Source organism: Mytilus galloprovincialis, chromosome 13, assembly GCF_965363235.1.
Source record: "Mytilus galloprovincialis chromosome 13, xbMytGall1.hap1.1, whole genome shotgun sequence".
Taxonomy (NCBI): domain Eukaryota; kingdom Metazoa; phylum Mollusca; class Bivalvia; order Mytilida; family Mytilidae; genus Mytilus; species Mytilus galloprovincialis.
This window is the reverse complement of record NC_134850.1, coordinates 4941976-4954969: the sequence shown is the minus strand read 5'-3', so window position 1 is coordinate 4954969 and position 12994 is coordinate 4941976. Positions and strand designations below refer to the sequence as shown.

Genomic DNA, 12994 nt, shown 5'->3' with positions numbered 1-12994 from the left:
CTAAAGACGTAGCAACACGAACATGTGGTACCCGTCGCGTTGCTTATGTTAATACTAATCCGGTAAATTGTATAATTCGGTAGGTCACTTTCGTGAAATGGGTAATGTTGTTACGACATAATAAACATATCCAATATCATCTGTGAAACAGTTATTCCATCACGGCCAACCAAGTCGTGACGGTTTGTGGGTCCAATAATATTTTTGAACAATTAACAAAATCGATTGCCTTGTGGTGAACCCTACGCAACTGATTAGATACATTTCTAACGGTTTTAAGTACACAGATAAACACTGAATTTTATAGTTCGTTCTTATGTTGTACTGTTATACCACTGTCCCAGGTTAGGGGGAGGGTTAGGATCCCGCTAACATGTTTAACCCCGCCACATTATTTATGTATGTGCCTGTCCCAAGTCAGGAGCCTGTTATTCAGTGGTTGTCGTTTGTTTATGTGTTACATATTTGTTTTTCGTTTATGTTTTTACATAAATAAGGCCGTTAGTTTTCTCGTTTGAATTGTTTTACATTGTCTTAACGGGGCCTATTATAGCTGACTGTGTGGTGTGGGCTTTGCTCATTGTTGAAGGCCATACGGTGACATATAGTTGTTAATGTCTGTGTCATTTTGGTCTTTTGTGGATAGTTGTCTCATTGGCAATCATACCACATCTTCTTTCTTATATCTTTCATGAATTAATTTACTCACAACCCGTAAACTTATTTGTTTTGTTTATCAAGACTAATTTGTGAGCGTGATTGGTATCGGATCTACATTTAATGTAATAAATGTTTATTTGAAACTTTGTTATTGTTTAATTTATACTTAAATATCGATTTGTATTACAAGTAAATTAACGTTCGATATTTTGTTGACAAATTATGAGACAAGCTGTAATATTATTAGTTACATAGTATGCTAGTGGCCTAATACGGTATATATGGGGTCAGCAAATTCTATATTGGGTGGAAGATACCGTATTACATCACTGCACACTATGTAACGAATTTATCTTACCGACTATCTTAACAATGTGAAATTTAGACTAGTGACCTATCAAAATGAGCAAGTCTTCGATACTGTTAGCATTAAAAAAACTAGCTTCTTACATTGGTCCTACAAAAAGAGATGCCAACAATAACAACTTGTTAGTTTCAAATGCGTTTTATGAATTTATTTCCATCTTAATCATCAATTTCTTCGGCTGTTGAAACCTTTAATTTTTTTTTCTCAGTACCGTTTTGTTTTTATAAAGGGAAGTAACACCTCTACTAACAGTGTATGAAATAAGCCTCGCCTCCATTTTAGCTTATATCGAATATAAAATGACGTAACACCACTACTAACCTTGTATGAAATAAGCCCCGCCTCCCTACTAACCTAAAATCAAATATACACGGTCTCCACAAGGATGCTTTTAACCAATCATATTCCTAGAAATGTATAGGAAGTAAGTTAAAGAACACTACTAACTCTACAGGAACAGATGATAAAGATTGTCTATGTAGTCAGACTTTATGATCACATTGATGAGTTAGTTGGCATATTACTGATTTATCATGACCACGCAACCAATAATTGCTATTATGATAAGTTTTTTTTTATAGAAACGGTGGTCCATTATTCATTGTTCTATTAACACAACAAAAAACTAGGGATACACACAAACAAGGATCAAGTTATATTTTTTAGTCACAAAGTTTGAGTTCTGCAACAATACGTTTGTCTTTCGTTAAGATGGCAAGCAATCATATTATAAATAGGTGTTTATGTAAGGAAATACTAAAAAACCACATCAAAACAAAAAAATCAAATCTTTCACAAGACGTTAAAAATTTGTCCGACTACTCGAGTACTCGCAAGTGTCATGCCCGAGTACTCCAGTATTAAATATCAGATCCTTAGTAAAAAAGACTGAATAAAGGAATACCAAATGAAGATATTTATTGAAGTTGTCATCCGAATTAAGATTTCTGTAATTAATAAACGTGTTCCTGGGATAACAAATCATCCGTTACGCATGATGCAAAATGCTGGAAAACAAATGATTTAAATCATTGCAGCATGCAAACATGAATTGACCTTCAGATAACAACCCAAATCGACTTTAGTCATTTGATTCAGTATGTAACATTGCTAACAAAATACTGGGCACAATTTTTATATTGTACCAAACGTTGGGCAATGTTGTTTTGTAACATTTTGAGATAGGTATGCCTCGTGAATGATTCAAATATAAGAAGGTATTATTGTGACAGCCCTAATAATCGCAATTGAGGGATCAAAAAATGAAAAATTTGCGATAGTTTAATATGAGCAGATTTTGTGACAAATCATAACACAAAATATTTCGACCACAGGTTCAAGGCAGTTTTTATAAATTTGACCAACATTTTTAAATAGTTTGTTATTTCAGTAACTTTGTGTCAAGTTATCAATTCGCGCTTGTTTTAATATTTGAAGTGCAGCGTAAACAATCCATATATATTATTGTTCATTACACTATCTATTAAAAACACAAGAAATCTTTTAATTAGTCCATAATTATGTTACATATTATATATTGTCAAAACAACGTATTACAGTTGAAACAGAGAGGAATAAAATAATGAGAAGGATACAAGAGGCTGTTCGTAATGAACCAAAGCAGAGTGAACCAGTTTCTGATCAAGTAATTCCATGTGGAAGAGAGAACAACGAAGCAGAAGCAATTACTTCAAATGAATCGTTGTCTAAATTTGAGAGAAAACAAGAAAATGAACCCTCTACTAAAGATAAACTAAGTATAGCGTCACCAGGTTCAAATACAGTGGCAAATTCATTGACAGGTGAAAACAAAGTCAACATAGGAGACAATGTTAACATCGTTGCAGAAAAGTCTACAATTGACAATACTAACGAAAATGATGGTGTTCTGTCGAAAGATATTAAAAAAGCCGAAGATTTGGTAAAAACTGACGATATGATGAAAAAGATTACCGATCAAATGGACAAAATTCTTTTAGAAATCCAAAAAGATAAAGACAAAATGACATCTGAGAGTTTAGTAGAATGTGGTCTCTGGGATTTCGCAGGTCAGAAAGACTATTATGCCACACATCAAACGTTTTTAAATCCACACGCTATCTATCTTCTTGTTACAAATATACTGGATGACTTAACAACTATAGAAAATGAAACAGACTTTGATTCAATTGAAGGTAAGATGTAACAATCTTCTGTTAATAACAGGACAAAACATGATCCTAATTCTAAAAATTAGCTTAGCATCTAGGTTGAGTTAAAGGGATGTCAACCTGTTAAAATACGCATACAAACACAACAAATATATTATTGATAACATATTTTGTTTGAAGCATATTGAGTTACAAAAAAACCCTGAAATAATCAAAAACAATATTAAAATATTTTAAAATGAATAAAGCATAACATTTCTGAATTAGTTATTATTTCCTATTCAACGCTGGAATGATAACAATAATAACTGTGATACAGTTATCAAATTTAATATATACTGAACCGCTACAGAAACGTCGTAGTTTTCGAAAACTCAAATTTTCAAATACATTGAATTCTTTTTAAATTTATTTTGGTTTAAATAAATTTCCTTTAAATGATGCTAATATTATGTTTAAATCTCTACTGACTGCAATAATTTACTCGGTCGTCAAGATATTGGTGTCGCTGGGTCTGTTGGACATGCTTCGCTGTCAAATTTCGTCTATCACATAGATGAAATACGCCACATAAAAGTTAAGCAATTTGTTAATTTCTTTTCAGAATACATTGACTTTTGGTTTGACAGTATTCATTGTTTAAATACGAGTTCCTCAGATATAAGGCCAAATATACCAAAGGGGTATTCAAAACATAGATTATATCCTCCAGTCATTGTAGTATGCACTCATATTGACAAGTACAAAACAATTGAAGAGGTATAGTATGACGATTATATCAATACATGCATTGTTGAGCTTTCTCAAATATTTGTATATGTCTGAATATAAACATACGGTTCCAGAAAAAGGTATGCTTTTGTGTTAATTTGATAATGGAAGTTGACCGATTAAATATGTAATTGGATGATATAAGTATTGGTTACTTATAACCTGCTACAAGTAGCATTACAGAAATGAAAATGCAAACGACATTTGACTTAATAAATGGCACCATTACAGCTATTTGCTAAATGTAAGCCAAACATAAGCAAAACTTTAAAGATATTTGAGACAAATTGTCAACTACAGAACAGTCTGAACAGACTAAACATAATTGTTTTTTAATTTCAAGCGATTGTATGGATAGTTCTCTTAATAGTTTTGCATCTGAATTTACCAAAGTGTCAATGGTAACCAGAATTTAAATGCAGGGGTCATGGCCACATAAACATTAACCCTATTTAAAACAGATAACTGAATACACGTATTTAATAAGCTTGACACAAAATTTTAACTTTATTCAATATAATTCAATACGTTTTAACTTATTTGTGTACCAGTCAAATAGATTCCCTTGGGGTCATTTAAATAAACGAAATATATAATAATGATGCGTCAAACTAATTAAAATGCCACCCTTTTAAACAAATTAAACAGGTATTACATCTTTTTATTCTTTAAAATGTCCACCTCTTTGTAAAATAAATAATTACAGCAGAAAGACAACTCCGTTTACCACGTCAACCGGCTCCAAATGTTATCGATTTAAGTTATATATCAAACCTCCATCGAATATCCACAATTTAGATGAATCAACGAACAAAATTTATTAAATTATAGATATTGCTGCCAGATTTTAAAATGCAGCAAACATGTGAACCGATTGAAAAATTAAATATTATGATAAATAATATTAGTTAAATGTGATAAGATTCAGTAAGTCAAGATCAAAGGTATGTTGATAACGGATATGAAAACTCATCTAAGTTATTGTGGTCATTAATTTAAAAATTAAAAGGAAATAAATGGATAAAAACTCATTTGTCATCCTAGGTCTATATGTCTTTAATTTTAACAATTACATTTTACCTATTTTAAATACAGAAGGGAAAATCATTGTCGTATGGAGTTTTCGAACCGCCTTGGTTTACATTGGTGACATAAATTTTTCATAATCTTTTTCGGTGAAGAAGATGCGTACACAAGAAAACTATTGTTTGGGGTGATGATTCTTAAAATAAAAAGTGTTCGGTTAAGCAAAAAATCTAAGCTACATCTTGCGAAACGAAAAAGCATCGTAAAAAAAACGGAAGAAAAAAAATTAAAAAATTTTCCACGAAAAAACACATTTATTTTGATGTGAAAATAGAAAAATTCTGTTTAAAATGTCATTAACAGTGCCAAAAGATAGTTAATTATACGCATATTCCAAAAAATATCTGATTTCTATACAATATTTTTTAATAAGGGAGATAATGTGTTACTTCCAGGTTGAAAAAAGGTTATTTAACTGTTTAATTGACACTAATTCCAAAAATGTATGGTTCTATATAGTTTCACATTCCAAAAGCACAAAACATAGCTTCTTCCGGTTTACACATTGTCACTTCCGGATCCTCTTTCAAGGTCATATGGCTTGCAACTAAATGCAAAAGTCCCATGGCTTTATCATGTATATATATATGAGGCAAAAGCAAAGATCTTCCATTACTGTATTGGATACCTAAACTACATGAGTGTCCTTACAAACCAAGGTTTATTGCTGGGTCTTCCAAGCACTCCACAAAACCTCTCTAAATTATTAACATTTGTTTTATCAGCAATCAAAAACGGGCTTCACAGTAATTGTGAAACTGCCTATTCTAGAGGTGGCGTGAATCAGATGTGGATACTTACTAATTCCAAAAATCTTTTAGAGAACATACAATCTTACTCTCTTTCATCTTGAAATAGTATTTAAACATTTGATATTTCTACACTTTACACAAGTATTTCACATTCCAAACTAAAAGCCAAACTGAAAGAATTGGTATCCTTGTATTATGGAGGGATACATCCTACTTTTTAAAGGGTCACTCTAATTCCCCAAAAAATCCTCTGAAACTGACATTATCAAGATGCTTGATTTTTTGATTGACAAGATATTTGTTACGTTCGGAGCATGTTTTCAACAGACTGTCGGCACTCCAATGGGAACAAATTGTGTCCCTCTTCTTGCCGACTTGTATCTTTATTATTATGAGGTAAATTCATACAAACACTTCTTAGGCAGAAAGATAAGAAGTTAGCAATATACTTTAACTCTAAATTTCCGCTATATAGATGATGTTCTTTCATTAAATAATTCAAAATTTGGTAAAACGCATCTATTCCATCAAACTAGAGATAAAGGATACTACAGATACAGTTAAGTCGGCCTCATATCTTGACTTACATCTAGAAATTGACAATGAGGGTCGGTTGAAAACAAAACTTCACAACAAAAGATTTCAGCTTTTCAATTGTGAACTTTCCATTTCTAAGTAGCAACATTCAAACAGCAACTGCATACATTGGATACGTTTTCCAATTGATACGATATTCCCGTGCTTGCATTTCCTATCACGATTTTTTTAATAGAGGATTGCTGCTCATAAGGAAGCTATTAAACCAAAAGTTTCAAATGGTGAAGTTTAAATTATCCCTTCGAAGATTTTACGAACGACATGACGAGTTAATTTACCGTTATGGAATAACCGTTTCAAAAATGACATCGGATATCTTCCTTACGTCGTAACTACAATCCCCTTCCCTTTCATGAATGTGACCTACCAAATTAGACTATTTACCGGATTTTTTATCACATAAGCAATACGACGATGTGGAGCAGGATCTGCTTACCCTTCCGGATCACCTGAGACCCCTAGTTTTGGTGGGGTTCGTGTTGCTTATTCTTTATTTTTCTATGTTGTGTCATATGTACTATTGTTTGTCTGTTTGTCTTTTTCATTTTAAGCCATGACGTTGTCAGTTTGTTTTCGATTTATGAGTTTGACTCTGGCACTTTTCGTCCCTCTTTAATGTAGTCTCCAGACCGCTTCGGTCAAAATGATTTTTAAGATCCTCAAGTTATAACGATATTTAAGGATATTCTATGAACTTCGAAATCACTGTTTGCACCAATGACAAACTTAAAAAGCGATTTAAAGGTAAATACATTTGTAAACTTATTTATATTTTTCATAATTATTGCACATTTTATGGAGTGCTTTTTATCAACTTCAACATTTTAACAATCAAAACTTTGATTTGATTATAGCATGAATCAACTGTTTACATATATCTATACTTTTAAACGAAAAGACATCATTCTGTGTGTCGCTTCTCTTCCTTCCACAATAAATCAATCATCATACCTCTGTGTCCTATAGGTAACATGCATAGTCGCATTTGTCATCCATTCTTACGATTATTTAGATTGAGTTAATTTTGGAGAAAAACGACAAAAAAAAGGAGTCCGGATATGATTCCGTCATCAGTCTGACTTTTAGTCATAGATAAAACTTCCGGTTTGAAACATGCACAAATACAACCAATCGAATGATATATAACAAAAATGAAAAATGAATAAGCCAATCGGAGCATTTTCCATATCATGGTGATTAGATCGCAAGGCCCACAACTATTATACCTCCATATAGAGGACAATTATTTTTCGCGTGTATCTACATGTAAACTACGATTATACTACTTTAATATATAGTCTAAGAAACTCTCTGTATTCTGTCTACTGTTTTCTTTGAAATGTTTACTATTTAAGGGGTCATACCAGTTGCATATATATTAAAATAAGTAAAACATGTGACACAAGTACAACCAATCGTATCAAAGATAACAAAAATGAAAAATAAATAAGCCATTCAGAGCGTTCTCCATATCATGGTGTTAAGATCGAAGGAATCACAACTATTATACCTCCTTAGAGAGGACAATTATTTTTCGCGTTTATCTACATGTAAACTACGATTATACTACTTTAATATATATATATGTATCTCTGTATTCTGTCAGGGACTTTCTATGTTAGTATAGAAAGTCCCTGATTCTGTCTACTGTTTTCTTTGAAATGTTTACTATTCAAGGGGTCATACCAGTTGCATATATATTAAAATAAGTAAAACATGTGACACAAGTACAACCAATCGTATCAAAGATAACAAAAATGAAAAATAAATAAGCCATTCAGAGCGTTCTCCATATCATGGTGTTAAGATCGAAGGAATCACAACTATTATACCTCCTTAGAGAGGACAATTATTTTCGCGTTTATCTACATGTAAACTACGATTATACTACTTTAATATATATATGTATCTCTGTATTCTGTCAGGGACTTTCTATGTTTGTATAAAAGTCCCTGATTCTGTCTACTGTTTTCTTTGAAATGTTTACTAAAAACATACTTCATCTAAAACTAACTCGACCAAAAACTTTAACCTGAAGCGGGACAGACGGACGGACGGATGCACAAACTAGAAAACATAATGCCCATAAATGGGACATAAAAATGTATTGTTGAAAGGGAAAATAGTGATTTGGCAAAAATGAAAGTACGGTAGAGATTAGAGGAAGGCAGAACCTTTGGGGGGGGGGGGGGATCGGGTGTTTAAGCTTTATAAATAATTTGATATGAGCGTCACTGATGAGTCTTATGTAGACGAAACGCGCGTCTGGCGTTCTAAATTATAATCCTGGTACTTTTGATAACTATTTACACCACTGGGTCGATGCCACTGCTGGTGGACGTTTCGTCCCCGAGGGTATCACCAGCCCAGTAGTCAACACTTCGGTGTTGACATGAATATCAATAATGTGGTCATTTTTATAAATTTCCTGTTTACAAAACTTTGAATTATTCGTAAAACTAAGGATTTTCTTATCCCAGGCATAGATTACCTTAGCCGTATTTGGCACAACTTTTTGGAATTTTGGATCCTCAATGCTCTTCAACTTTGTACTTGTTTGGCTTTATATATAATTTGATATGAGCGTCACTGATGAGTCTTATGCATGTAGACGAAACGCGCGTCTGGCGTACTGAATTATAATCCAGGTACTTTTGATAACTAATTAAGCTCCTGATTTTGGGATTGATACTTACGTGATCCGGGAGTATATTTTTCGATTTCGGGATATGAATTTCTTTAAATTCTGCATCTCGGGATTTCGGGATCAGGACCCCTTCTACCACCCCTCAAATGAGCCTTAGTCGGTCTTGGTCCTTTATACAAGATTCATATCCTACCATTGGCATGTTAATAAGGCTCTTAAAAGAAAAAGCACTGATGGATTGTCCTAGAAGCATATTTTATTAGACTAATAATGGTCTACATATAAGCAGTTACATATGTACATTTATTTCATGTTTGAAACGGTGCAAATTGTAAATTTGATTTGACTTTACCCAAAAGAAGCATTGTAGCAAAGGAGAATAATAATTGTGGTCTGAGGCCAGAAACACGAAATAATTGAATTTAACAGAAAGGAAACAAATATCGTACTTTGGAAAATAGTGTGTCTTTCTATGTTGTGATGTTATACTACTGTTGCCTTCATTTACATTATTATTTCAGATAAGGGTGAATATTAAACGTTTTAACCCGTTGCATTTGTTTGCACCTGTCCTGAGTCAGGAATCTGATGTTTAGTTGTTGTCTTTTGCTGATGTAGTTCATAAGTTTTTTTCGTTTCTCGTTTGATAGACAGTTATTTTTCCAGTTTAAATGGTTTAACACTTGTCATTTTGGGGGCCCTTCATAGCTTGCTGTTTGGTGTGAGCAAAGGCTCCGTGTTGCAGACCGTAATTTGACCAACTTACTTCCGTTGTAGCAACTATCAACTACTGTCAAAATGGTTTGGATGTATTTAATAAACTGACAATGATAACTTTTTAAATTCAAGATTTTTATCTAAACTTATACATTTGTAATTGTATTCATAAAGGTGCATTTGAAATTGGCTTAAAATATTTCAGTTACCGTGTACAAATGTTGTGTACATTCACAAGTTTAAAAAAACTTATATATCTGAAAATAAACGTCGATATTTACAGAGCTTGCTTAAACAAATTAGATGACAAAGAGAAAACGACAATCATGTTGCACGTGTATAGTAATGACTTTGCAATTTAAATGTTGTTCTTTCAGCAACTAACATAACAAAATCCAGTGTTATATGTAAACCATAACAAAACATGTTTGTTTATGATACCTAAACGTATAAATACTATAAAATATCAAACGGTCAACAAAACCTCTTTTCAAGTCAGGAATATGGCCATTATTATATTACAATTCATTTCTGTGTATGTTACATTTTAACGTTGTGTTTCCGTTGTGTCGTTTGTTTCTCTTATATTTGAGTGTGAATTCACATTACTATAAGACGTGTCACGGTAGTTTTCTATCCCAAATTCATGCATTTGGTGTTGATGTTATATTTGTTATTCTCATCGGATTTTGTCTAATGTTTAGTCCGTTTCTCTGTGTGTTACATTTTAATGTTGTGTCGTTGTTCATTTATATTTTTTATGCGTTTCCCTCAGTTTTAGTTTGTTACCCCTATTTTGTTTTTTGTCCATGGACTTACGAGTTTTGAACAGCGGTATACTACTGTTGCCTTTATCTATATTAGTGTTACTGGTCGTATTGCTGTGTTTAAAATTAAGAACGGAAATTGGGAATGTGCTAAAGAAACAACAACCAGACTAAAGATCAGAAAGCAGCACACGGCCACCGATAGGTCTTGAAATCCCGCGTCAGGACAATATTTTTTATGTTTATTCCATAGAGCTAGAGGTATAAGGAAGATCGATATCTCACAAAACATATTGAACCCTGTTGCAATGTTGCGCCTGTCCCAAGTCAAGAACATGTAACATATGCTAGTCATGTGTGTGTTTTGATCTTTAATTGTTGGTACATTTGAATGTTTCGGAGTTAAGTGTGACAACCATTACATTATTGTTTAACTGAAGTCTTTTTAATGTTCAGTCTGTTTGTAATTTGTTACGAAAAGCATATGTTTCACCTTAAATCACCAATCATTTTGAGAACTTGAGAAATAAGTGTATGAGTAAACGGAAAATAATAAGGGATAGCATATGTAACAAAGCATATTTTAAACTTTTAACTATGAGCAACCGATATATTTTTTTTATTTCCATTTTCACATTATTCTAAAAAAAACAAAAACATTGTACCCGAGAATTTCTATTAAAGAATACTTGTAAGTATGGTTTTAATAATGTACCACAATTTAATTCCACTAATAGTTCTATTATTCTCATTCAAAGAAATGCATCAAATTTGTTTGTCAAATCTTTCGTGTGTGTGAATAAACTCATCATAGATACCAGGATTAAAATTTCTTATTTACGCCAGACGCGCGTTTCGTCTACAAAAGACTCATCAGTGACGCTCGAATAAAAAAATGTTTAAAAGGCCAAATAAAGTACGAAGTTGAAGAGCATTGAGGACCAACAAAGTACAGTACATGAACTAGTTATTTTACCTCTCTTCTTTAATTCACCACTCAAAAAATAAGAAATTAATGAGAAAGGGAACGACAAGAAATAAAATAAAACCCTCACTTACCGAGTGTAAATTTGCATTGCTAAACGATGTGTCTCCGAATTTTGTATACAAACATTAATTTGTTTATTTTTTGTGTTTTCGTTGGGAAATGTGTTATGGCTTATTGATTGTAGTCTAATTGATTATAAAATAGCCTTTCAATACCGTCATTCTCGTGATAATTTTTTATACTAAAATCATGAAGATACTTCTCTCAAGTTCAGGTCTACTTATTCATTTCATAAGTGTATCACTGTTTTTGATGTCTGTCGTTGATCGACAATGTTTGTTGTTTTTTGGTTTGTATTTTTGGGCGAGTTATATATTACTGGTTTGGGCGTTTCTCTGTTACCAGTGTTACCAGTGTTCTTGCGTGTGTTTGTGCTGTATTTCTGTCACGTAGTGTTGTCATTTTAGCTATTTTTTTATAACATTGTCATATTAGCAGGAGGGTTTGTCAGCATTTTCGTAACATGTCCTTTACCAAGTCAGGAATATGGCAGTTTTACATTTTTGTTTCTATGTATGTTGGCGTTTTCATCATTCAGTTAATGTGTTTCCCTCTGTCTGAGTTTGTCATCCGGATGTGTTTTATCGTAATCGATTTACGAATTTTGATCTACTAATGCCTTTAATTATGTTGAAAAGGTATATGTTACGTACCAATATTTTTTGTTTTTTTGTTTTTAACAACTTTTTATTTAAAAAGAGGAATAATCAACACAAACCATTGTTACGGCCGAAATCACCTTTAAATTGTATCCAACAAAAGACATAAATCAATTATAAAAATTAACAAGATTTATTATACAAAAGTTTACAAGAAGTATTAAAACCGGTATTTCAGATTCTAAATTTTACGGCAATATTGTACTTAAAGCGCGGAAATCACTATGTGATCCGTGTAAACTCATCGAACCTCTAAACATATTTATTAGTAATGGTTTTCTTCACAATATTGTAGGTAGATCTTTAAATATAGTTTACATCGGCAGAAACATCGATTTTGTCATCAGCAAATTAAAACATAACTAAATTTGTATTCTTTTCAAGCTGGATATATAGTGAATATTGAATTGAACTCCTCCTTCCTTTATGTTTGGCATTGCACAAGTCATGTCTTCTATGCCTGTCCATGATTCCAAAATACTAAATCCCTGGGATGTATTTACGTTGATTTTAGTCTCTGGTGCATGCTATTTTATGATTAATTGTTTTTGGATTTGAACTAGCTTTCAGTCACTGTGAGTACACTCAAATCGCAGTCTTGTTAATTTAACCTGTTGATACAATTTGCAATGTTTTTTTGTCATTTAATGTTTACTTATATAACTATATACTACTTATATACTTGGTATAACTATAAATTTTCACTTTTCGTACTCTGAATAACAACATTTTTTATTTTGTAAAAAAAATACCCATTCTCTATTTGAACTGTG

General features: G+C 32.3%; 1 protein-coding gene across 1 annotated transcript in view; it reads left to right on the top strand.

The window, feature by feature from the left end:
* Positions 1-3785: 3785 nt before the first annotated feature.
* The window catches only part of LOC143056900 (uncharacterized), a 438790-nt gene continuing 429581 nt past the window's right edge, over positions 3786-12994 (top strand). Inside the window, exon 1 of the mRNA XM_076230077.1 lies at positions 3786-3936. The gene's annotated coding sequence lies outside the window, so the exon portion shown is untranslated. The remainder of the gene's footprint in view (positions 3937-12994) is intronic.